Source organism: Macaca thibetana, chromosome 17 (assembly GCF_024542745.1).
Source record: "Macaca thibetana thibetana isolate TM-01 chromosome 17, ASM2454274v1, whole genome shotgun sequence".
NCBI lineage: Eukaryota > Metazoa > Chordata > Mammalia > Primates > Cercopithecidae > Macaca > Macaca thibetana.
This window is the reverse complement of record NC_065594.1, coordinates 10,462,697-10,486,819: the sequence shown is the minus strand read 5'-3', so window position 1 is coordinate 10,486,819 and position 24,123 is coordinate 10,462,697. Positions and strand designations below refer to the sequence as shown.

The 24,123-nt window shown below is 44.6% G+C and overlaps 2 protein-coding genes across 4 annotated transcripts in view; one reads left to right on the top strand and one right to left on the bottom strand.

Moving 5' to 3' along the window:
- Positions 1–24,123, top strand: part of HMGB1 (high mobility group box 1) — a 979,364-nt gene that overhangs the window by 95,132 nt on the left and 860,109 nt on the right. The gene's annotated exons all lie outside the window — the stretch shown is intronic.
- B3GLCT (beta 3-glucosyltransferase) overlaps positions 1–24,123 on the bottom strand; it is a 389,525-nt gene that overhangs the window by 225,221 nt on the left and 140,181 nt on the right. The window contains exon 16 of one of the 2 annotated variants that reach the window (XM_050766879.1): positions 1,079–1,089. The exons of the other annotated variant lie outside the window; for it this stretch is intronic. The gene's annotated coding sequence lies outside the window, so the exon portion shown is untranslated. Of the gene's footprint in view, positions 1–1,078; positions 1,090–24,123 lie in introns of those variants that run through there. 2 annotated transcript variants of the gene reach the window in all.

Here is a 24,123-nt window from a genome sequence, read left to right as displayed (position 1 = left end):
TTTTTCAACCATCCCAAGGATATATTAAAAATACTAGTTTTGGCTGGGCATGGTGGCTCATGCCTGTAATCCCAGCACTTTGAGAGGCTGAGGTGGGCGGATCACGGGGTCTGGAGTTTGAGACCAGCCTGGCCAACATGGAAAATCCCATCTCTACTAAAAATACAAAATTAGTCAGGCATGGTAGCAGACGCCTGTAGTCCCAGCTACTTGGGAGGTTGAGGCAGGAGAATCGCTTGAACCTGGGAGGTGGAGGTTGCAGTGAGCCGAGAATGCACCACTGCACTCCAGCCTGGGTGACACAGCGAGACTCTGTCTCAAACACACACATACACACACACACACACACACACACACACACACACACACAAACTTGTTTTCAGGCCAGGCACAGTGGCTCATGCCTGTAATCCCAGCAATTTGGGAGGCCAAGCGGGGGCGGATCATTAGAGGTCAAGAGTTCAAGACCAGCCTGGCCAACATGGTGAAACCCCATCTCTACCAAAAAAAAAAAAAAAAAAAAAAATTATCAGGGCATGATGGCACGTGCCTGTAATCCCAGCTACTGGGGAGGCTGAGGCAGAAGAATTGCTTGAACCCAGGAGGTGGAGGTTGCAGTGAGCCGAGATTGTGCCACTGCACTCCAGCCTGGGTGACAGAGTGAGACTCCACCTCAAAACAAAAACAAAAAACGAAAAAAAATCTAGTTTTCAATTAAAAAAAAAAGGGAGATACAGTCTGCAAATATTGTCATGCCACTCTGCAGAAGGGAGGGCAGATTTTAAATTGAGTATCTGCTCCCTCAATCTTGGAGAGGTAGCTGCTGGCATCCAACCCGGCCCCTTCACGATAATTACCCGCCTCTGGTTCAATAGCAATAGCACCAAGTCCCACATGAAAGGAAGGGAGTCCCCCTCCACTGAAGGGGGCAGGGGGTCCATCAGTAATGATCCATTCCAATGGGTCCTTCCTCTCATCTACATCTCGTTGTCTTCACTGCCTCACCTAGAGTATCCTTCTTTCTCCAACCCTCTCTTACCTCACCTCTCTCTAGCTTTTCGGTTTAGCAGTGTGTGGTGTCCAGTTCATCTACTTCTCTAGCTTCAACCGGGCATACCTCAATGTGTGACTTATTCCCTCCCTTCTAGCAAGATTTCTGTTGATGATTGTTTCAGAGGGTGGCCTCCCCATCCAACCACTGGGACTCTCTCTTCTTCCTTCTCCGGATCTGTCCTACAGACTGGCCTGACAGCCTCGGACCTGGCCCAGGGTCGGCAGGTCAACGGCTACTGTATAGACACCGAGAATGTCTCTTTTTCTGACATCTTATTCTTTTATGATATAAAGATACCAAGTGGGCTCTTTGGGAACCTGGTGAGACATTTCCCAAGTCTGAGCTGAGACCCATTCAGAACACAGTCCCTATTGTCTGTGGTAAGAACTGATGGCTACTACTTCCTACATTCCTAACTATGGACCAGCTTCCCAATGCTGTAATCATCATCACCACAACGACGACTTACTAGCTTGTAGGGACACACTATGTGTTTGACGCTACTTTTACAGCACTTTGCAAATCGTCTTTTATGTTTACACAACACTATGAGAAGATACTAACGTTACCTCTAGATGAGAAAACTGAGGTTAAAAGAGTTGTTCTGCTACTCACTGGTGAGGCATGGATTCCAGTCCTGACAAACTACCAGATGCCCCCAAATCCCAAACGAAATACACAAATAGAGAGAGAGAAAAAAAAAACTGAATCATGCCTGATTTACCAGAAAATTCTTAGTGTGTACAAAGCACACAAGGAAAGCCAGGTGTCCCTGAGTGGATGCCGTCAAATTCTAGTCTCTGCTAGTGAAAGACATCGGTCACAGTTTATGTGTCCCAGGAAACAGTCTTTATTTTTATTGAGGGATGTCAGAAATATGCATTTTAAAAAAATTTATTTAAATTAAAAAGATATTCTTGGCTCCTGTTATGCTAACAATTTTGGGGACCATATACATATATACACAGACATGAACTGTAAAGGACAGTCATCATAATCGCTCCCTTGTATGGCTCTCCCTTTGTGTGGCTTCATCAAACTCACTAATGTGGCCGGAGGAAAACACAGCCACATTGATTGTCTTACTTTAAATTCATGATCTTGAAAGTCTAGTGGGCCCTGATGGCTGCCCAACAATGGTATTATACTTCCCTAGTTCATGCACTCTCCTATTCTTCTAGACAATATAGTCTATTTTTATTATTCACAGTAGCTATGCCCCATAAAGTTGTCAGGAATGCTGAATTAACAAACACTAAACCATCGCTGTTAGGGGAAATACAGAGTCAGATCTCGGCAAGCTTCTGACCACAACATTTTCATCAACCAATAAGCATAATCTTATTTTAAGTATGTTTCTGTTTAAGGACACCTTCTTGAATATATATTATTGATTCATTAACATTTAACTCACAGACAAAAGCACGAAAACGCATTTCTGAATGGAGCTTCTCAAGCACACGTGTTTTCTGCATAAGGCACATCACAGCCTTTCTTGCACTCAGGAACCCTGGGCAGCACTTGAGCACTACACTTGGACAGGGGGCATTTTAAACAGCAAAGTCACCAATAGAAAGCACCAAAAAATGCTAAAAACGTGGCACCAAAGAGACCACAAAGATGACACTTGCTTATAGTATACGAGCTGAAATGTGAAGGCAGACTGTGGCCTTATTCAACCTCAGCTGGGAACATGCACCTGGAACGACTGAGATTTTTTGCAGCTCTGAGCATGCGCATGTCTGCAAATGACCAGAAAAGCACTGCAAGTACTAATCTGGGGAATGAAAATTAACTTTAGCAAGTAGGTGAATGTGCAAATATAGAATCTACAAATACTGAGAATTAACTGTATTTTATGTCTTCTCACCCCAAACCTTCCGTATCTTCTCCTGTACTATCAAACTCATGACCTTGTTTCCTCTTTCACTAAGAAAGCTAAAGCAATCAGAATAGAACTGTTGACTCCTACCACCACCCTATCAGCCTTCTAGCATCTTCTCCCGCATATTCTACCTGCCTGCTCATTACCTGAGATGAATTCTCCTTATTCTTGTTTAAAGTGCTCATCTGTGAACTACTGTGGTTTGGCTTTTTGTCCCCTCCAAACCTCATCCTGAAACTTGGTCCCCAGTATTGGACATGGGGCCTAAGGGGAGGTATTTGGGTCATGGAGTTAGAGCCCTCATGAATAAATGAATGCCTTCCCTGGGGCAGGTGTGGGTGAGTGAGCTCTTGCTCTATTGTTTCCCCAAGAGCTGGTTGTTAAAAAGAGCCTGGCACCTTGCCCGTCTCTCTTGCTTCGCCTCTCCAGCATGTGGTCTCTGCACTCACTATCTCGCCTTTGCCCTCCACCATGAGTGGAAGCAGCCTAAGGCCTTCACCAGATGCAGACGCCCAGTCTTGAACTTTCAGCCATCAGAGTTGTGAGCCAAGTAAATCTCTTTTTATTTTTTTTTTTTGAGACAGAGTTTCACTCTTGTTGCCCAGGCTGAAGTGCAATGGCGCAAGCTCGGCTCACCACAACCTCCACCTCCCGGGTTCAAGCGATTCTCCTGCCTCAGCCTCCCAAGTAGCTGGGATTATAGGCATGTGCCACCACGCCTGGTTAATATTGTAATTTTAGTAGAGACGGGATTTTTCCCTGTTGGTCAGGCTGGTTTCGAACTCCCGGCCTCAGGTGATCCACCAGCCTCGGCCTCCCAAAGTGCTGGAATTACAGGTGTGAGTCACCGGGCCCGGCCAATCTCTTTTCTTTATAAACCACCCAGCCACCACTTCTGGGTCAGTATCAGATCAATTGATCACCCCTGCTTCAGTCGGATATTCTTTTATAGCAACACAAAACACTCTGAGAAATGCAGTAAGGTCCCACATCTCTCACCTACTCAAGGACATTGATTTCACCATTCTGCCTTCTCTTCCAACATTAGTTTTTCTCTTACTTAGGTCAGTTATTCCCACCAGTACAAAAATACTGTTCTCTATCCTTTCTTGACAACCTGTTTGGAAGTTACTTTACAGTACTAAGAAACACTTTTAAGATTTTTTCATCCATTTTGAAAAAGACTCCTATGCCTGTCCTTAATACTAATGAAATAATAAGAAATAAGCATTAAGTAGTATCCACAAGGTTATTAATTGCAGATTTGTAAAAGCAAACAATTAAAAGCAATCTAAAGAAATAATAGAGGGTTGCTTAAATACATACAGTAAAATACTATGAAATCGTTATAAACTGGAAATGAATATTTACTTATGTGGAAATAGTATAAATTGAGTGGAAAATTAAGATTTATAAACAAATTATAAAATATGGTTCTACTTTTATAGAAGTAGAAAATATGGATTTATTTTGCCTGTGTGGGTTTGCACACTGAAGAATAATCAGAAAGACATCTGGAATATATACCAACATTGAGCCCTGGTTTGCCTGACTTTAGAGCCCAGGGTCTTAGTTACTCTGCAAAATTAAGTGTGGCTGCTTTCAGCTATGCTAAGAATGAAAGCCACAGGCATGACCCTACGTCTTGGCTCAGAAAGGCACACTAAAACTACACATTTCACTTATTGGCTCCTTGAATGTAAAAAATAAGCTAGAGTCATAATATCTCTTTTTTCTTTATAGATACTCCCTATTTAATTGTGAACTTGGTGAGAAAACTAAGAGGTGCGTTAAATCTAATAAAATGGCTGCCAAAATAGTCAGCTGAGTTCATCCCCTCATCAGACTCAAGTCCAGCACACTCTGTAGGATAAAAACCAACAGCCTTTTGACAGCAAAACCAACCAAGAATTAAGTGTCTCCTGACCTGTGTTTAAAAACAAATAAAGGAACTCCAATTTTTAAAGAGCAAGTGGAGCCCTTTCTAAGGTGGGTGAGAGGTGTGTTAATTATAGGCTGAAGAGCTCAGTAGCAGACGTCCATCTTGACAGCTGTTCTAATTCTCACAGACTGTTGCCAGGGATACTCCTCAGCTAATCTCCACCAGATGTTTTAAGAGATTGTCAGCATTTCCCAAAGCTATCCCAATTCCTCAAGACAATTAAGACCTATAATCAGATCTCAAAGGACACCTTCCTACGATATTAAACTACAGTACCTTACATCATGAGAAAATCAGAATAAACAATAGAATTTACATTGAGTACTATTTCAGTCTTCAAAGAGCTTAAGTAAATTATGTTTTTTATCTTCGCAGCACTCCTATGGCACAGGAACAGGCGGTACTGTGTGGCCCTGTCTGACTGCTGAAGGAAGTGAGGCTCGGTGGGAGCCCATGCCTTACTCAGTCACACTAAGATGGCAGCACAAGAACCCAGGCCTGCTGCTCCTGGTGCCCCACCCTTGGCATCATGCCTTCCTGGGAAACATCTTCTCAGGCCTTTGAAGTATGCACCCCAGAGTAATCATACACTTGCACCCCCATCTCCTCTCTGCTCACTCCAAACCCATGTACTCACTGCACATTCACACGCTCTAGCAACCCTGTGCCACTGTCTGCCCTGCAAGCATCACCCCAGTCAAGGTCAAGAACCAAATTCTACCTCCACAGAAGGATACATATTCGGGTGACAAAGATGTTTGCTCAATAATTATCCTTTACATCAGACAGAGAGTTTTAAGTACTCTTCGGCATTCTATCTCCAAAAAGAGGAAAAATTAAGAGAACATTCTATGATAAGGAAAGTGGTTCACTTTCATCTTTTTAAAAAATTATATTCTTTCCTTGCCTGTATTTGTGGGCAGGTCTTGACAGAATTTTCACCCTTTCATGACCCCAATATTTGCCTGGGGGTTCCTGATCTCTGTCCAGTCAGCTGTCCTCTTTGCTCGTGACCTCCCCAATCTGGTCCTAGGTCACATATTCCCCCCCAGGCAGAATGGACCTCATTAACCAAAGAACTGGGCTCTTAAACTCAAGGAACCTAGTCTCAAGGTCCACCTTGCCCAAGTGTGGACACAAGGAAACACCAAGAATTATTTAAGTTAGGTAGGGCTTTATGTGAAAATCGCAAAAAGGATATATTGAAAACGACCAAACACATACTTTGAAATGAAAATAATACATAGTCTGTTATACACTCGGAAAAGGACGTTGTATCCAGGCCAGAGCTGAGAAACCTTAGAACTCATGACCTCTGACCCAGAGGTCAGCCTCCCTGCTGCAGACAAACGGCTTCTTAACTGTCACAGAACTTTGAGAAAGCTCTTAACTGCCACTGACACGGTGTCCAGCCACATCTCTTGATGAACCTGAAGGAGCAGGAGCTCCACAGGGATGTTTGAAACCAATGATATTCAGATATTTCTGCTGGACTGAGTGTCCCAGAAAGAAACCAGACTGAAGGGGGAAAGTAGAGCAGTTCCAGGAGAAAATCTTTATGAATAAAGAAGTTTATCCAAGGCCACAACAGAGCAGCAAAGCATGTCGGCCAGGCAGCAGGGGTGGGAGGCTCCCTCAGAGGCTGGGCGGAGCTCCTGTGGCTTCCCCCTCCTCAGCGCAGTATGCTCCAGAAAGGAGAGGGCTGGGGTGTAAAGGAACCGTGCCATGTGAACTCCAGTGCTAACAGAGGGGTGATCCAGGGGAGCTGGTGGCAGAGGGGGAGTAGCCTCTGTGAGGGGAACGGAGTAGGAGAATGGAGGAAGGGGGACTGTCAGGCACAAGACGGAAGTGGCCATGCCTCCTTCCAGGTGCTTCTGGGAGCAAAGTGATCTAGTAGAAGGGGCCATTCAGATCCCAGATGAAAACACACCTAGAAATCCTGAGGAATATTTTGGAAGGGGGATCATGAAGGGGTAAAATAGAATTTTTGCTGGGAAAAGAAGCAGCAGGACAGAGAATGACAAGGTCATTGTAAATGTGAAGTGTGTGTACTTTCTGACAAATGAAACTTGCTAGAAACTAAAAGGTTTGTAGGACGGGTGCTGCTATGAGCCTGGAATTTTTCCGTGCTGTCAAATGGATGGTAAGCTTTAGCCAGAGCGGGGAGGGAAACATCCCAGTTAGGTCTCAGTCCTCTTCCTTGTGTCCTGTGTTCCATGTCCCATGGAGCAGATTGTCACTGGGGGTCCTCTTCTTGCGGTGGTGTCCTTATTTCTGAGACCTGGACTTTGGCTAGGCAGGTGCTGGAGGAACAGCCTCTGAGTGCAATGTTGTTGTTCGTTTCATGGGCAGCTGTGCCTCTCTCCACTTGGGCTGGTGAAGTTTGTGGTGGCCACTAAAGACCTCTCAGGCCAGCCCAAGCTTGCTGTGCCTGTTTCTGTGTTCTCTCTGGCAACTGCATTCTCTCTTTGGGACCCAGCTTCTTCCTACATGCTGTGGTCATCAGAGAGGTTTTTTAAACTAATCCCAACAGCTAAATACAAACTCAGAAAGACTCTGTTGGACAAAAGAAAAAAAAATGGGCGGGGAGATAGGGAATGAAGTTTACATTTTAACATAAAAAGCTCCTGCTTGAAATTAGAGGTGAAATTTCCCCTTTTAGTCTAAAATATGGATACCCATCCATTCCTCATGCAACGAGTGACAATGAGCTTCTCTCCAGCCTCCCATCCCACACGTACTCTTGCCATAGTCGCAATGACAAATGTATTTGGTCACTTTCGTGCCCATGAGTAAAAGGAACTTCTGTAGAGGAGGCCCTCAGCCCCAAGACTCCACTGAGCACCTCTAGTCATTTTGTTTCTTAACTTGCCCATCCCAGTGTCCTGAGGCCCAACCTGTTGCCAACCATGACCTGGCCGAGCTTCTTGCTGGCCTCCCTTTTGTCCTTTTCAGAAGGCCAGCGGGACCCAGCTAACAGAGCTATCGTTTACAAGGAGAAGGGCCTTAAAGGTGGGGTAGTCAGGATGTTGAACTCCAAAGTAGATTGAAGTTAAGAGGGAAAAGTAGACACTGCAATCTATAGAGGCAGGTTCAGAATTTGGAAATGCAGGTTTCCTGGAGAATCCCCTCGGGTGGACGTTCACACCTCTGGCAAAGGCCTCGTAACACTGTGGAAAGCTCACAGGTTTCGGTTCTTTTTCTGCGGTGATCGGTGATCCGTCAGGTGAGTTTGGACAGGCCACTGACTTTCTAACCTCAGCATTTTATCTAGATTTCCGGGAAGCTGTGAGAAAGCTGCAGAGGGTAAACCCTGAGAACTTTGTGGCTCTAATGATTAGAAGTAGGGGCAAAAGAGAGCAAGAGGAGGCACTGTGGTGTCAGCCTCAGGCGGCGTTAGCTCTGCACTGTGCTGTGTAGTACCTGCCAGTTCTGCACGGCCCTTCAAAGCTCCTGACACTGATGTTTCTGTGTCTCCTGACTTCTGTAGCTCATTAGCTCACTTGCTCCCAAGATATTCAGGACCCCCAAAAAGAGAGCCCAGTGAAGGGCACTTCCTATCTGTTTTCATTACTATTGTATTTCCCAGCATGTTGAACAGCATTGAATAGAAATCTTCTCAGCTATAAAAAAGACACTGATGTCTGACACCAGAGCAGCCTCATTTTGTCATCTTTTCCTTTCTTTTGATTACTTTAAATTATTTTTAATGTTTTTTATAAAAATGTCTGTCTTATAAGTTGTGTGACATTTCCTCACTTAAAAGCTTAGATGAAGCCCCATTGTCAACAAGTTAAATCCTGGGCCTGAAATTTTTTAATTTTTTGTGATCTAGTCCAAGCTTTCTAATGTCACCTCCTGTCTCTTCTTCCCTCTCTGTTATGTTAATAATTCAGAGCTTATCAGTGAGGCCTGATGCTAAACAAAACACTCTCATATCTCTGATTTTGCTTATATTGCTGTTCCTTCTCTCTTCTGGGGAATATCTCCTCTGCCTGTAAAACATTCTTCTACCATAATTTCTTCTAAATCACCTTGTTACCCCACCTGCTTCATTTCTCCTTCAAAGGCACCTGGCCTCCACACCTTGCTGAATACTCCCCCAAATCAACTTCATTTATTGTGGTTGTATACAGCCTTTTATTATTTAACTTTTCATATGTGTCTTGTCACTTCAACTCTTGTAAGATTTTTAGGGCAAGAGGGATGGTTCTTAGATTACTTTTATACTCCTCATCTTAACCGACACAGTATTACCCATATAACTCTACAGTAAATATTCAATTAAAATATAGTAGGAATGGATGCCAGATGCAGTGACTCACCCCTGTAATCTCAGCACTTTGGGAAGAAGAGGCTGGGGGATCGCTTGAGACAAGGTTAGAGACCAGCCTGGACAACACAGTGAGACCCCATCTTTACAAAAAATTTAAAAATTACCTGGGTGTGGTGGCACACACCTATAGTTCCAGCTACTTGGGAGGCTGAGGCAGAAGGATTGCTTGAGCCCAAGAGTCCAACGCTGCAGTGAGCTAGGATCACACCACTGCACTCCAGCCTGGGAGACAGAGCAAGACCCTGTCTTTGTATACATATATGAATAGAAGACATACCAACCAATCCCTTGGAAAATATACCCACCTAGTGTTTTCTTTCTAAACGTGCCATATCTATGTCTAACCAGGCACTTTTCCATCTTTTAACTACCTTCAGTGTTCTCAGTCAGTTGACCAACATCAGTTGTGTTGTGCATGACTAACTCTTAGGCAGGAGGTAACTGAAGCCAGTTTTGCAGACATGAACCAACAGCCAGTAGATGTGTTCTGGACATTGGTGCATGAGTCTGTCCCACTGACGTGGACTGAAAAGCCACGAAAGGGAAAAGAACAAGTGGCCTAAAGATATACCTGTAGCGAGTGAGGACAACAGTTAGAGCCTCTCTAGCCATTCTTATTTTAGGTAGACAAATTTTGTTTATTAAAGTTCAAAAAGGAGTTCTGGAGAAAACAGAATAGGTAGCTCAATACAGCTTTCATTTTTGTGTATGTCTCTTAGGTGCCAAATTATGTCCTAAAAGTCTTTCTTCTCAAAAGAAATCCAACCGAGTTTCCTCTTCTGTGATTTCCCTTGGGAATGAAGAGAGTAGAACGATTTATTGTGGATACTTGGAGAATTGAAAGGAGAATGATAAAGTATGAAGAAAGCTACTGTAGCATTTTAGATCATTCTTACCAGTGATTCCTAGGATATATATCGTAAATACTTACATAATATAGGTAGTAGTGTACATCAGAACCCAAACACAGGGTATACTGTCAGTGCACCTTGAAACTTAAAAAAATAGCCTTAAAATGAATGCTATACTCCCCTTGACTGAAGAAAGCCTTCGATCCTAAACTACAAAATTCTGCAAAAAAAATTAACATTGTCTTGGGGTGACCTTTTCTCATGTTCTCCCCTAGCATTCCTCAGTCTTTCAAAACAGGGCTAAAAAATACAAGCCTTCCTAGTTACAGTAAGTTCATCCTACTGAGAAATCCATTTTTTTTCAAAGCAAAAATAATCCATGAATTCAGCCACTCATCCAGACTTGGGGATTATGAAGATTCCTGGCTCTTGGACTATTACTTGCTTGTCAGAAATATCAAAAGACGTCAGGGTTTGTTATCCTTAACATACAACCTATTTGATTCAAAGATACTTTTAGAAGTAGTCATGCACACAATGATCATATCCTAAATCCTGTCTACGTTCTGGACAGACACTGGACAGCACTGCAGCAAAAGCCTATGACAGAGCGTTTTCCATCCTGAAGTCAGGATCCACTGGATAAAGTTTATCAAGAGGACTTCGTCTTCTTAGTATGTGGTTTCCAGAAATGTGGACATTGAAGGAGAACACATACCCTCTTATCATTTTCACCTGTGATGCTCTTCTAACTGCACCCCACAGCTCCCTGTCCCTTGCCACTCCAGTCTATTCTCCACAATGCAGATCAAAGTATCTCTGCAAAATGCCAATCTGATTATGTCTCTTCCCTACTGAAAATGGCTTAAAAGCCCCCATTGCTCTTAGGATGAAGTCCAAATTCCTTATTTTGGCTTACAAGCCAAAATCCAGCCCTGGATCCAGTCCTGGCTTACCTCTCTAAATTTTTTTTTTTTTTAACTCTACCACCTACCACCTACCACCTACCACTACCACACATCTCCTCTGCTTTCCAACTATGTTGAAAAGCACTTAATTCCGTATGCTCTCTTGTCTCTGTCTTTGGCATTTTGTTCTGTCCTCTCCTGCTCCCACGTACTCTTAATGTAGACTTTATTTCATAAACACACATGCTCCTGTTTGCACAAACTCATGTAAGAGTACGTGTTTCCGGTGGTATGAAGAGTAAGATTTAACTGCTACTATTATACACTACCAATTCTCTAGTGATACTACACACCAGCATGTAACTTGGAAATCTAAACACTGTCAAATTTTTGTCTTGATGACCACCTTCCTCCCCCTCACCAAGTGAGTTTGAATGTTTGACGTTAGAAAATAGATTCTATTTCAAATCAAAGACAACGTTACTATGGTAGAGTGCTCTGGCCTCCTCCTCTAGATGCCTTTCATTGTTCACTAATGAGATAAAATGTGGTGGCCCCATCTGTCTTTGTTTGTTTTGGCTTGGTCTTGACTATGTAAAAGATCATACAGTAACATTAACAAGATATTTAATTCACTAAAGACGTCTTTAACTTCCTCATTTGCTAAATTAATAGGAAGATAATCTAGGGAAACAACGAAATACAATTCACCCACCCAATTTTTAATAGACTTGACAGTCTCTGTGGGTCCTTGGAAAAAGCATCATGGTACTTTTCCACAGAAAAGTCATTTTGCATTTGGATACATTATCTCTCTACCTCTTAAGCTTAAGCTTTCAACTACTGAAATGCAGACTCACATATAGTAAGAATCCAAATATTTTGTTGGTTATTGGTTATTGCCAACATATCTGGTAAATGATCTGAATTCAATTTTAAGCTGTCTTAATGCCAAAAAAGTATATCCTTAACTCAACTTTAATCCAGTAGGTTTTTACTAAGAATTTACTGTGTTTTAAGGCTTTTGTTCCTTGAAAAAGCCCTCATTTAGATTGACGTCTCTGAGTAATTATTAGGTGTGCCCGGGATACACTGGAGTGAATGCTCAAACATTGACCTTGATGCTAGGACTCCCCTGGGTGGTGATCCGGCTTCCTTGAGCCTCCTGATACTTTGGGAAGGGTTGGAACCCCTGCCTGGTTCTTTTCCCTCAGAGGCTTACATGGCTATATGCAGACAGCCTGTGTGTCACCTGTCTCACTATATGCCTTTGTAGATGTGCTGCCTGGATGGGTCATGAGAATGAGGGATTTGCCATATTAAATTCTTAAGATTACTTCTTACAGAATTCCCAAAATCAAAGATTTATACCATCAGGGTCACTATCCAGCCAGAAGGGATCCAGAATCTCCTGTTTCAAGTCACCCAGGAGGTCCTGGAGTTGAATTAAACCAACTTGTTTGTGAAGTGACTGCTGGAGACTGCGCACAGGGCAAGGGGCCAGGGTGGTCTCAATAGATTCACAGCCCAGCCCTGCCCTGTCTGGACAATCTTACTCCAAATGGCAGGACCTGAGTCTTGTGCTCCCAACCCTGCCCTGGCATTCACAGAGGCACTACATTAATACTGAATCAACAAATGAAGTGGGAAGCTTTTCGAACTAGAGGAGCTTGTTATCCTAAAGAACAAAACCAGCCCTTTTTAAAATACTTGAGAACAAAGTCTAAACAAGATGCAACCAAACTTGAGAATTCATACACTCAAGGATAGATTCAGTAGTATGTCTGACAAGGATTTCGTTTTCTATCTAAAACACAGGCAATCTACTGAGAGACAAGTTGCCATGCCTCTCTGCAAGCATGCTGCTGGGGGTCAGGGGAAAGACTCTAGAGGTGTTGCAATAAAAAGGTGCCTCACGAGGGTGTATGAACCTTTTAAATTAGTCCCAGTTGGCCGTTGACAATTTGCATCTAGCAACTGGTAGAGGCCGCTCCTCTGTTGCCTCCCTAACACAAGCAGGTGAAGTTGTGGGGCCAGGTCCTCCTCAAACAAGGGAGATAAAGGGAGTCCCAGGAATTGGGGACCTGGCCTAAGAAGGTGACAACTAAGAGGCTGGCCTTTCCCTGACCCCCTCACGGTCATGCTAAAAGGGGGATATAGGTCAGAGAAGAGAACTGGAAGGCCCACTTGAATCAAGGGGGTCCATCTTCCTCCCCTCAATCCCCAGAATCACCCAGGGCTCCTAAATGGCAATGATGATCTGAACCACCAAGGCCAGGAAAAGGAACCCTGGGACCCATCAGCCCTGCTGTTCCATTTGCAACACCAGCCCTGGACCCGGTGACCCATGTCTTGGGAATAGTCCGCCCTCCAATAGTTTACATTTGCAGCAGTCAACAGGTGCATCTTAGGAATTCTGGGGTTTGTGAGCCTACAAGGTGATTATTACAGCCTCTGCCTTTTTCTTGAGTCGCCTTTTCCTCTCTTGGGCCTCCTGATTCCTACTGTACAAGACCAAGGTGGCCACTTTCAGGAGGTACTACTTGATTCTGTGGCTTATTTCTGCAGCTTCCTCCTGATAAGAGGGGCTGCCTGATCTCTTAGGACCAGCTGTCCCTCTATTGAATCAGGAAATAGAGGGGTATATTTACCAAGACCCCTCTTAGCCTTTCCAGGAAGGTACTGGAACTCCCATCCAATCCCTGATCTACCATGGATAGCCCAGGGCAATTGAGAGGCCCAGTCCCAGTCCCTCACAAGCCTTCCAATATACACACCTGAAAGTTTTTCCTTCCATTGTCCCATTTCATCACTAGGGTCCTATTAGGGTCCTTCAGTGGTACTGCTATTCTTCCAACTGGATAAGGTTCCACCCCTTCACTGGCCCTATACAAGATGTAAACAAAACTCATCCCCAACATTCTTCCCCACTTGCTGAGAAGGGCCTACTTTTCAGGGTTTGATTCAACAAGGAACATGGCCATCCCTCCAGAAGAGTTTAAATACTTGGGTTAAGTTCTAGAAAGCCTCTATATACCCATCAGGGCTGTCTGAAAACCTGCCAAGATCCTCCTTAATTTGCCTTAAGTCCTGAAGAGAAAAGGTGACCTGGACCTTAATGGGGCCATATTCACCAGGCATCTGTCGTAGGGGCAGTTGAGACTGGGACCCGCCTAAAACCAGGATTCCTAGGCTGGGGTAAACTTGAGAGATAACCTGGATAGGGAGGAGCAGAGAAGATTGATTCCCCTGCTGGAGGTAGCTCTGAGGTTTGCTTCCCTAATTCCCTGGGATTGCCCTTGTAACCTCTCCTGAGATGGCCACTAGGAGGGCTGAATCAATCCTACAATGTTGGCAAAGGTCTGGGTTAGGGTTACACTGCAGGGTAAAGGAGGCCTGCACATAAGGGACCTTGGACCATTTGCCCTCATGTTTACAGAAAGCTTCCTTCCTGAGGCAATGCTTTTTTTCTGTGCCTCAAGGTGGCAACCAAGTAAACTACAAGGACATTTTCACCATGAGTTTACTTACAGATACCAAAGCACACTTTGCTTTGTGCTACTCAATCTTCTATTTTATACTTTCAATGACTAAGCTAAATGCTCATTCTAGGCAGTAACATCCCTGGTTTACAACAAACATCCTTAACATTTAACACTGAATAGAAAAGGGATAGGAACCATGACAGCCACCAAAGAAAATAAGAAATAAACAACAATAGGAAAGACGGGAAGTCCTGGTGCTGATGGGTAGTCAGGGACTGGAGTTAGTTCAGAGGCCTTTGGATAACACTGAGGCGTGGTCTTGCCCAGATAACCTCAGTTGCTCCAGGACCTCCTTCCAGTCCCATGCAATGGGTAGATCTCTGGGAAGGGAAACTGGGTTGGAACAAAGCCAACATTCCCAACACCTAAGGGTGATGGGGGATTGATGATGTCCTCCCCAGCAAGCCTGTCCTCTGTGTCTTAAGTCCTGCAGCTGCTCTAGTCACTTTCAACTGGCTGACAGAGGCCTGGTATTTTTCCTTCATTTTGACTATTGTGGAGTTTAGAGACTCTGAAAAATAGGACAGAATCATTTTTACCCTTCCACAGATCCCGAACAAGCCCCCAAAATGTTCACAGGATCTCTGGAGTGTCGATTTTTCTGGCCAAAACCCTCTGTGGCCATGGCGTCGTTGTCCAAGTTCTTGTCCTGCATCCAGGAACACAGAAAAGTGAAGGGCAAAAAAGAGGAAATGTTTTACTTAGTGTTAGAACAGCTCAGAGGAGTGGGTAGCTCCTCTCTGTTAGCAGGTTGTCCAGTGTTTGGTTCTCATCAGAGAGGAGGCCCTAGAGAGAAAGGCTTCTCTCCACAGGCAAGTCATTCGAAGGTCTCTTCAGGTCTCTGAACCTCTAAGCAGAGAGAGTAGCTCCTCTCTGCCGGCAAGTCATCTCTGCAGCTGGTGGTCCCATCTCTCTGCCCTCTTCTGCCTCTGGTCGTCTTCTGCCCTCCTCTGGCTGAGCCTATGGCTTTTATGGACCTCAGAGGGGAGGAAGTGCATGCCAGTTGATCCCTGGGTGGCCATGGGTGGGCCTGCAAGAGGCACCATGAGTCCCCACTCCAGTCAGTGGGACTGGCAGCCAGGCCCCCAACCTTCAGGCTCTCCCTGGCCTGAAGGTGGGGCCTTACTGGGCACCCACCCCTTTCTGGCCAGAAATCAATCTGCCTCCTACTGTTATTCATGGCCTCAGGGCTCTGCCCCAATCAGCCTCTCAGAAATCTGAGCAGGCGCCTGGAGCAAAGAGGCCAGGCAGTGGGAGCAGATACCCTGAGCCTGCAGGGATGGTGGGGTTGAGGGGAGTTCCTTCCTGGGGCCCCCAGTGGTGCAGGCTGCAGTGATGCCAGGGTCCTGTGCCTCGGAGGACAGCCACAGCTGCACCCAGGAGCTCCCGCCCTGCCAACTCAGAAGAGGCAGGGCTACCACTTGTCCCCATCTCCTGCCTACTTCATGGAGTGGGAGGTCCAGGTCTGCAGCCATGGCAGGAGGGCAGATCTTGCCTGTTCCCAAGCTCCCCCAAGAACACAGGAAGGCGCCAATCCACAGCTGCAGTTTGGGCAGCTGTACCTGCTCCGCAGAGCAGGAGGCCTGGGTCTGCAGCTGTGGTTTGGGTGGCTGCAGTGGCACAGAGAGCTCCCCTCCAAACTCAGAAGGGGCAGGGGCTGGCCCTCCCCCACCCAACCCCAGATCTATGGAGTATGCAGCCCCAGCTGTGCCTCCCTGCTGCAGCCAGAATGATGGTAGCAGTCACTGCCATCAGAGGCATCAGGAGAAAAAGAAGCAATGGAATTTCGTCTCTGAATGGGTTAGGAAAGACAGATAATGAGGAGACACAGAAATAAAAAGTGGTTGGCCCTCAACTCCCCTGGGTGCCTGTTCCTCTGAGTGCACACAGCTATCCCTTAGCCCTGGAAGGAGGCCACGGCCTGTGGGGCACTGACTCACACACTTCTGTGTGGGACATGGAAATGGGAGGGCAGGTAGGGTAGTCTGTTAGTATCTCTGCCATCCTCCAGTGCTCAGCATCCTGTGCTACAGGGATTGCTGCTCACTGCCAGAGAAGATTTCTTCCAAAAGCCAAGCCAGCTATAGTCTGTTTGGAAGCTGTGTGAGAGGAGGGGTTCAGGGCAGGCAGGGGAGGGGAAGAGAGGGAAGTAAACGGAGGAGTGGGACCTACAAGAGACTCCTTGGATATCACTAATGTTGTCCTTTCCTTGAAAATTCACACAAGTGTTGGCTTTACAAGTATTTGTTAAACTGCCTGAATTTATGCATTTTTCTGTATATTTTTTTCACATTAAAAAATGTTCAAATGAAAACAAAAAGAGCACAAGAGCATGAGTTAAGCAAGCCCCTTCAGTGCATCTTAGTAACTGTAAGACTTTGGGCAGTGAAAATAAGAATAAAAGCTGTTGAATGTTGCCTGTGTCCCTGTACTAAACGTGCGCTATCCAACATTCCTGGGAGTTAGACGTATACTGCCCTTTCTACAGAAGACACTGCCTTTAGCAAGGTGAGGAGGTCTGCCCTTTATCACACAGCCCTTGACAGGCAGAGTCAGGTTTGGACATCAGGTCCTCTTAGGTCTACCCAGAGCCTGCCCTCCTACAGCAACGTGGAACATGCCCTCCAAGGCCTGCTTGTGACTGGCGGGGGCACTCACAAATAAAACCACACTGTCAGGCTATCCCTAGAGATGAGTCCAGAGAAAGGTCCCTTCATGATATTGGAATTAGGAGATTTGGTCTTGACAGAGAACTTGAAAGTCTGCATTGGCAGTGTACTTGAAAATCTGCACAGGCAAGACATGCCTAATTAAATGTGATGGTTTTAATTGCTTCTAAGAGTGTACTTCAGGTTGACGCAATGTTTCTGCTGGGTTGTATAAAGGAAAATGCCTGTTAGGTTTGCTGCTTGAAATAATTATAGCTAGAAGAGTTTAAAGTGCTTCAAGTGGTTATTTTTGTTAAGGGGTGTATCAAAATACGGATACATAATTGACTCCCTCTGTGGTTCCTGGTGTGGCCTCTGGCTCTGAGACACATCAGCCAATACCATGAAGTCAGTGTACAATTGTCCCTCTGTCCCTAAGGAGCAGTAACATGTACAGTCCCTGGATCCTGATGACCCTGAAGAGCCACGGCTGATGGAACTCAGCTTCTCCCAGTCTGGAAAAATGACTCAGCACGTGGAGACTAAAGACCATCTGAAGCATTTCTCCAATTGCTATCTTCTGCTGCATAAGCAAGGGTTATAAAACCATGCATGGATTGAGGTTCAGGACATGGGGGCCTTGACTGACTATAAATGGCTCTATTTACTTGAGCCAAGTCCTCAGTTTCTGTGGAAATGTATTTCACTGTGACCCACCTGGTTCCTGAAAGTCCCTGTGCTTATAACCCCAGTACTATAATGGCATCCTCATATTTCCCCCAAAAAGAGGGGTGCTTAGGCCTGAATTTAAGTGGCAGAGGGAGGGTCAAGGAGACATTCAACCACTAACGTGTACATTTTCCTAAAGTATTCAGTTAAATGTTAAGATTGTATTGCTGAACGCCAGGAGTTCGGCCTAGGCCAAGTAGCTTGTCCCAAAGAATGCCAATCACTGAGATGATGAGTACTGCCAGGGAAGGAAGGCTTTATTGCAGGGGATGTCAGCCAGAGAGACAGGAGGCAAGTCTCAAATCCATCTCTCAGCTCAACTAAAGTTAGGGGTTCATATAGCGAAGAAGGAAAACGGGGGGCGGGCAAGGAAGAGGAGTTGGTCAACAGGCAGCAGGGGATCAGATGAGAGGTCTGGTGCATTGTAACCATGTGTGTGCAGCAAAACAGGAATGAGGGAGGGGTAAGGAAGAGGAGTTGGCAAACAGGAAGCAGGTGTATCTGTTGTCCAGATGCAGTCACCTGGAAAGCCTCAGTTCCCTGATATGGTCCGGGAGGCCTGATGGTCAATTTCCTGAGAAAGGAACTCAGATAATAGAAACAAATGTAAGTTTCTTAAGCTTCAGTTCTATGGGAAACTGGACTGGTCTCAGTGCCCCCTTTCTATTTAGTCAATTCCTTAATCATGAGGAATCTGGTCATTGATCTTTGGCTGCTTGATACTGCGGAGGGGCATACTGGGATAATAAGGAAGAATGAAAATGTTGCATGTGTAATCGGAAGTACTCATGAGTACCTGGTTGGCATCCAGGTTGGAATACCATGATCTGCATACTTTTATTAATGGTTTTAGAACAGCATCTTAAGCCACATTGAACTAGGATGATCAATAATATAGATAATCCAAATTTTAAGATAACAGAGAATATGGAGAGGGGATCCCCTGGGGGAATCTAAGAGAACAATCTTATGCCTACCCACAAGTCTTCCTGATTCATCACATCCCAATCAAATGGAGTGCTGTTCAGGTCACCATCAAGGGAAAAGAGGCATTTGCCTTCTTCTAGGAAACCAGGGGGACTTTGTAGTCCCTAAAAGGTTTTTCATATAAGGCATGCTCAGTATGTTCTTTTAGGGGTCTACAGATGTTCAAATGTGCAGGTAGGGACATGCAAAAAGCTATGAACTGGTTGGATTAAGGGGTTACTATGGTCTAGAGCAGATTGGGTTTTTTTGTTTTGTTTTGTTTGAAACAGAGTCTCACTCTGTTGCCCAGGCTGGAGTGCAGTGGCACAATCTCGGCTCACTGTTACCTCGCCTCCTGGGTTCAAGTGATTCTCCTGCTGCAGCCTTCCAAGTAGCTGGAATTACAGGTGCATGCTACCACAGCTGGCTAAAATTTGTATTTCTAGTACAGACAGGGTTACACCACATTGGCCAGACTGGTCTCGAACTCCTGACCTCAGGTGATCCACCTGCTTTGGCCTCCCAAAATGCTGGGATTGCAGGCATGAGCCACCGCACCCAGCCATATTGGGGTTTTGAGTGACATATATAACAGTGGCATAAATTGGCCAATGAGGCAAGAGCTTGTGAAATATAAATTGATGAGTCATCCATCCAGGAGCAGGAAGGATCTGGAGAACAATAACAACCTGAAAAGCACATGTTTCCTTTATGATTTCTTATCTAGAGTTCTTTGGCTGAGCTTTGAATATTAACTTAAGGCCACGGAAAGGTTCATGAGACCATGACTATTTCCCCTGGAGGGATCCCAGAGGGACTGATTGGTGAATCCATGGTTTAACACTGGCTAACCTGACAGATGAGTTGAGTGGTCAGCAGCACCTCAAAAGGGCTGACCCATTGTGGTTGCAGCTGGTCTTCTGCCTGGCAGGATTTCCAGGTCTTCAGCAAGACTTGGTTCCTGGTTTCAAAGAGTGGAGAGGCATGTCTGTAAGGAAGTGGAGTCTGCTGGAAACAAACTCAGAAAGACTAGCCAATATACTTAGTGTATTTCCTGTTTTATATGTGACTTAGCTTCTGTTTCAGGGGAGGAAAAATCCTCAAGTGACAGGGAGTCTGGGAGTCAGGGAGATGATCTCCCACATAATATTTCAAAAGAGCTAACAGCCAATCCACTTTTGGGGGCCTACCCATATCCTCAGCAGGGCAACGGGAAAGTTCTTTTCCCAGATGAGATTGGTCTCTTGGCAAATTTTAGAGACTTCTTTAATGTCCTATTCATTAGAGTTCTTAGGAGTCCATATCAAGGAATTATCTTCTCTATTAGAGCTTTTACAACTTCAGTAGATTTCTCAGGCCTGGTCGGGTAAGCCTCAACCCAGCCTGTGTAAAGGTATCAACCAAAACCAACGAATATCAAAAATAATCCAGGGGCCAGGGGCATTATGGCGAAATGTGATTATGAGACTTCTCTAGGATTAGTACCTCTCCATTGAGTTCCTTGTTTAAAAGGAGCTTTTGTGCCTTCCAGGAGCTTTGGGTTATTTTTCAGGCAGATAGGACAACTTTGGACTATGGTTTGTATTGCTCATTAAAAGTCAGGCCCAACAGGATAAGACTGTATTCAGCATAAAGTAGCCTTGCACCCATAATGGGTGTTTTGATGGATTTTCTCAAGAATCAGTCTAATCAAAGTTTTTGGAAGGGGAATTTTTATTTCATTAAGTCATTGATGGTTGGCATGTTTAGAAAACCCCCATTCCTCAGCTCTTTTAAGATCAGCCTCCAAATATCTTGGGCAATGGGTCTCCAAACAGAGTGGGAACAAGAGCCATCTGGGCAGCGGGTTCCTTGACTGCCTTTTTCGCCTAGCTAGGCTAGCCTTCATATTTCCTCGTGCAACATGAGTGCCTGCCTTCTGGTGTCCTTAACAGTGAACAATTGTTATTTCCCTGGGCATTTTTCTGTTTCTAATAATGCAAACACTTGAGGACTATGCTTTATTTGTTATTGAAAATGAGGGAGGCCCCTTTCCTTTGAAATTACCCCCATGGAAATGGGCCATTAGAAAAGCATATTTGGGTGAAACATTGAATTGCTTTCCCTTACCCAGATGTAGAGCTCTGGCTAAAGCTCAGTCCTTTGGGTGCATGTCCCTGGGGGGAGGGCCTGCACTTCAATTACCTGCTGAGCAGTAACTACAGCATACCTGGCCCCTCTGACTCTTTTTTCTACAAAACTGTTTCCATCAGTGAAGAACTTTTCATTGGGTTCTGTCAATGGCAAGTCTGTGAGGTCCAGTCTGCTAGAGTAAACTTGATCAGTTATTTGAATGCAATCATACAGGAAGCTGGAGTTTCCCTGGTAGCAGGGTAGACAGGATTCAGAGTAGAAGCAGCCTTAAGAGTTACATTTGGTAGCCAAAAAACATAGGAGAAATGATCAACATTATTAATCATCTTGGAAATGCAAATTAAAACCACTATGAGATACCACCTCACCCCAGGCAGAATGGCCATTATTAAAAAGTCAAAAAACAATAGATACTGATGTGTATGTAGTGAAAGGGAATGCTTATACACTGTTGGTGGGAATGCAAAGTAGTACAATCTCTATGGAAAACATGGAGATTTCTCAATGACCTAAACGTAGATCTACCATTTGATCCAGCAATCTCACTTCTGGGTATCTACCCAAAGGAAAAAGAGTCATCATATCAAAAAGGCACATGTATGTTTATTGCGGCACAATTCACAATTGCAAACATATGGAATCAACCTATGTTCCCATTAACCAATGAGTGGATAAAGAAAATGTAGCAGATACATACCATAGAATGCTACTCAACCAAAAGAAAGAATGAAATATAGTGCCTTTTGTAGCAACTTGGATGGAACCAGATTCCATTATCCTAAGTGAAATAACTCAGGAATGAAAAACCAAAAATCACATGTTCTCACTTATAAGTGGGAGGTAAGCTATGGGTACACAAAGGCACAGTGGTATAATGGACACTGGAGACTCAGAAAGGGGGATGGTAAGAAAGGAATTGAGGGATAAAACATTGCCTGTTGGGTACAATGTACACTATTCAGGTGACATGTACACCAAAAGCCCAGACTTCACTGCTGTATAATTCATCCATGTAACCAAAAACTACTTGTACTCCTAAAGTTATTGAAATAAAAAAAAAAAGAGTTACATTTGAGTTATAGTAGCTTGTTCTAGCATCAATCAAAAAATTGACTAATTTATCACTCAATTTAATGGCTATCCTAGGCCCCTGGCAGGTAACATTAAGAAAGGTGGAAAAAGCCTTAAAGTCCCAACATTTCAGGTCATCTCCATTGAATCCAGCCTTTGCAAGGCTGGTCTTGGCCCGCTTTCTATTCAACTTGGGACAATCTTTGTTCTACTGTCTCTCTTTTCTGCAATCAGCACACTGGTTTTTCCTCAGGTATGTGTAGGGGGGTGGCTTTTGCCCTTTTTGAGGAGGCCATTCCAGACTCTTAGCTAAGTCTGCTGCTGAGAACTTAGCCTGCGGCTTCATCTTCCTGCAATTTTTGTTTCTCCTTTTGTTGTTCCTAGTCTACTCTAGACTCAGAAGGACCTTGTATGCCACGTCAACCAAGTGAGACATTGGCAATGTTAGGGTGCCCTCTGATCTTTGCAATTTCTGTGGAATGTCAGGCATACTCTGCCCTATAAAAGTCATATTAATTAACCTGGAATTTTCAAGACTGCAGCTGCATCTGTATCTTTCCAATAAGCCTCCAAAATCCTTACCCAAAATGCTAATGAGCTCTCTTTCACTTCTTGTCTAATTTCCTCAATCTTATTTATGCGTTTGGTTTTTCGGGACACCCTTCCTGAGCCCCATCAAAATACAATCCCAAAAATGTTGGATTTTATCTTCCTCCCTGTCATTCAGGTTCCACTTGGGGTTTTAAAGGGGCATTGCCAGATTGGTGCTGGCCCTCACCTGGTTATTAGGATCTTCTTGTGTGTGACTGGTCAGCCTCCTCCTGAGCCTTTTCTAGCATTAGACAATGTTTTTTGAATGCCAACAAAATGCTAAGGAGGCTCTGAACATCAGCCCAGGTGAGATGACGATAGACTCAAAAAGTTCAGTTATATGTTTCTGGTCATCCCTATAAGCCAGTGTATTAGTCCGTTCTCGCATTACTATAAAGAAATACTTGAGACTGGGCAATTTATTTAAAAAGAGGTTTAACTGGCTCACAGCTCTGTAGGCTGTATAGGAAGCATGGCACCATCTGCTCCTAGGGATGCCTTGGGAAACTTACAATCATGGAGGAAGGTAAAGTGGGAGCAGTCAGTTTACATGATGAAAGCAGGAGGAAGTGGGCGGGGTGGAGGGGGGTGGCACTACCCACTTGTAAACAACCAGGTCTCACAAAAAGTCACTATCACGAAAACAGCACCAAGGGGATGGTGATAACCATTCATGGTGAGGATGATGATAATAGTACCTACCTCATAGAGTTGTTGTGAGGATCAAGTGGGTTAATTAGTGTAGTACCTTTAAAAGGTGTCTGGCATAGCACATGCACTCAGTGAATGCTAGCTAGCAGCAGTGGTGGGAGACCTACGAGCAGGAGAAGGAAGAGGAAGAGCAGCCATCCTCTTCAGAGATCCCAGGCTGGTGCTCAAGGAAAGCCAACTATGCCCTTAGCTGAAGTTCTCCTCTCTGATCTGTGCTCTATTTGCTTTCAGTGGTTTTCAGTGTTATCATGATGTTTTTAAATCCATAAGCAACTGCAGGGACTTCTTGAGAGAAATAGTTACGAGCTCTCTGGGGTCATGGGATAATATAACTCCTTATCGCTTCCTCACAGAAGCACGTGAGTTCCCTGTTTGCTTTCCCCAGGTGAACAAAGCAAACATCAGCTGGAAGAGGAAAACCTGGCCCCTGGATTCCGCTTGATTTCATTTCCATTATGTTCCCTTCCACCCAGATCCATGCCAGAGGTTTTTCATTACTAAACAGAAAAAGAAAAGAGAGAAAAACAAACTCAGCTTTTTCACTGGATCCTAAAATGTTTTCCTCAAAGGCATGGGAGGCTACACCATTCCAGTTCAGTGGCGTCACTAACCACTGGAGGTCAAAAGTGGAAAAGACATTTCTCCCAAGATACCAATGTACAAGTTTTTCAAGTAAAGTGGAGGAACTCAAAGCATAGCCTCCTCATTTAACATGTTGGTGTAGACATCCAGAAGCAGCAAAGGACAGGTTGC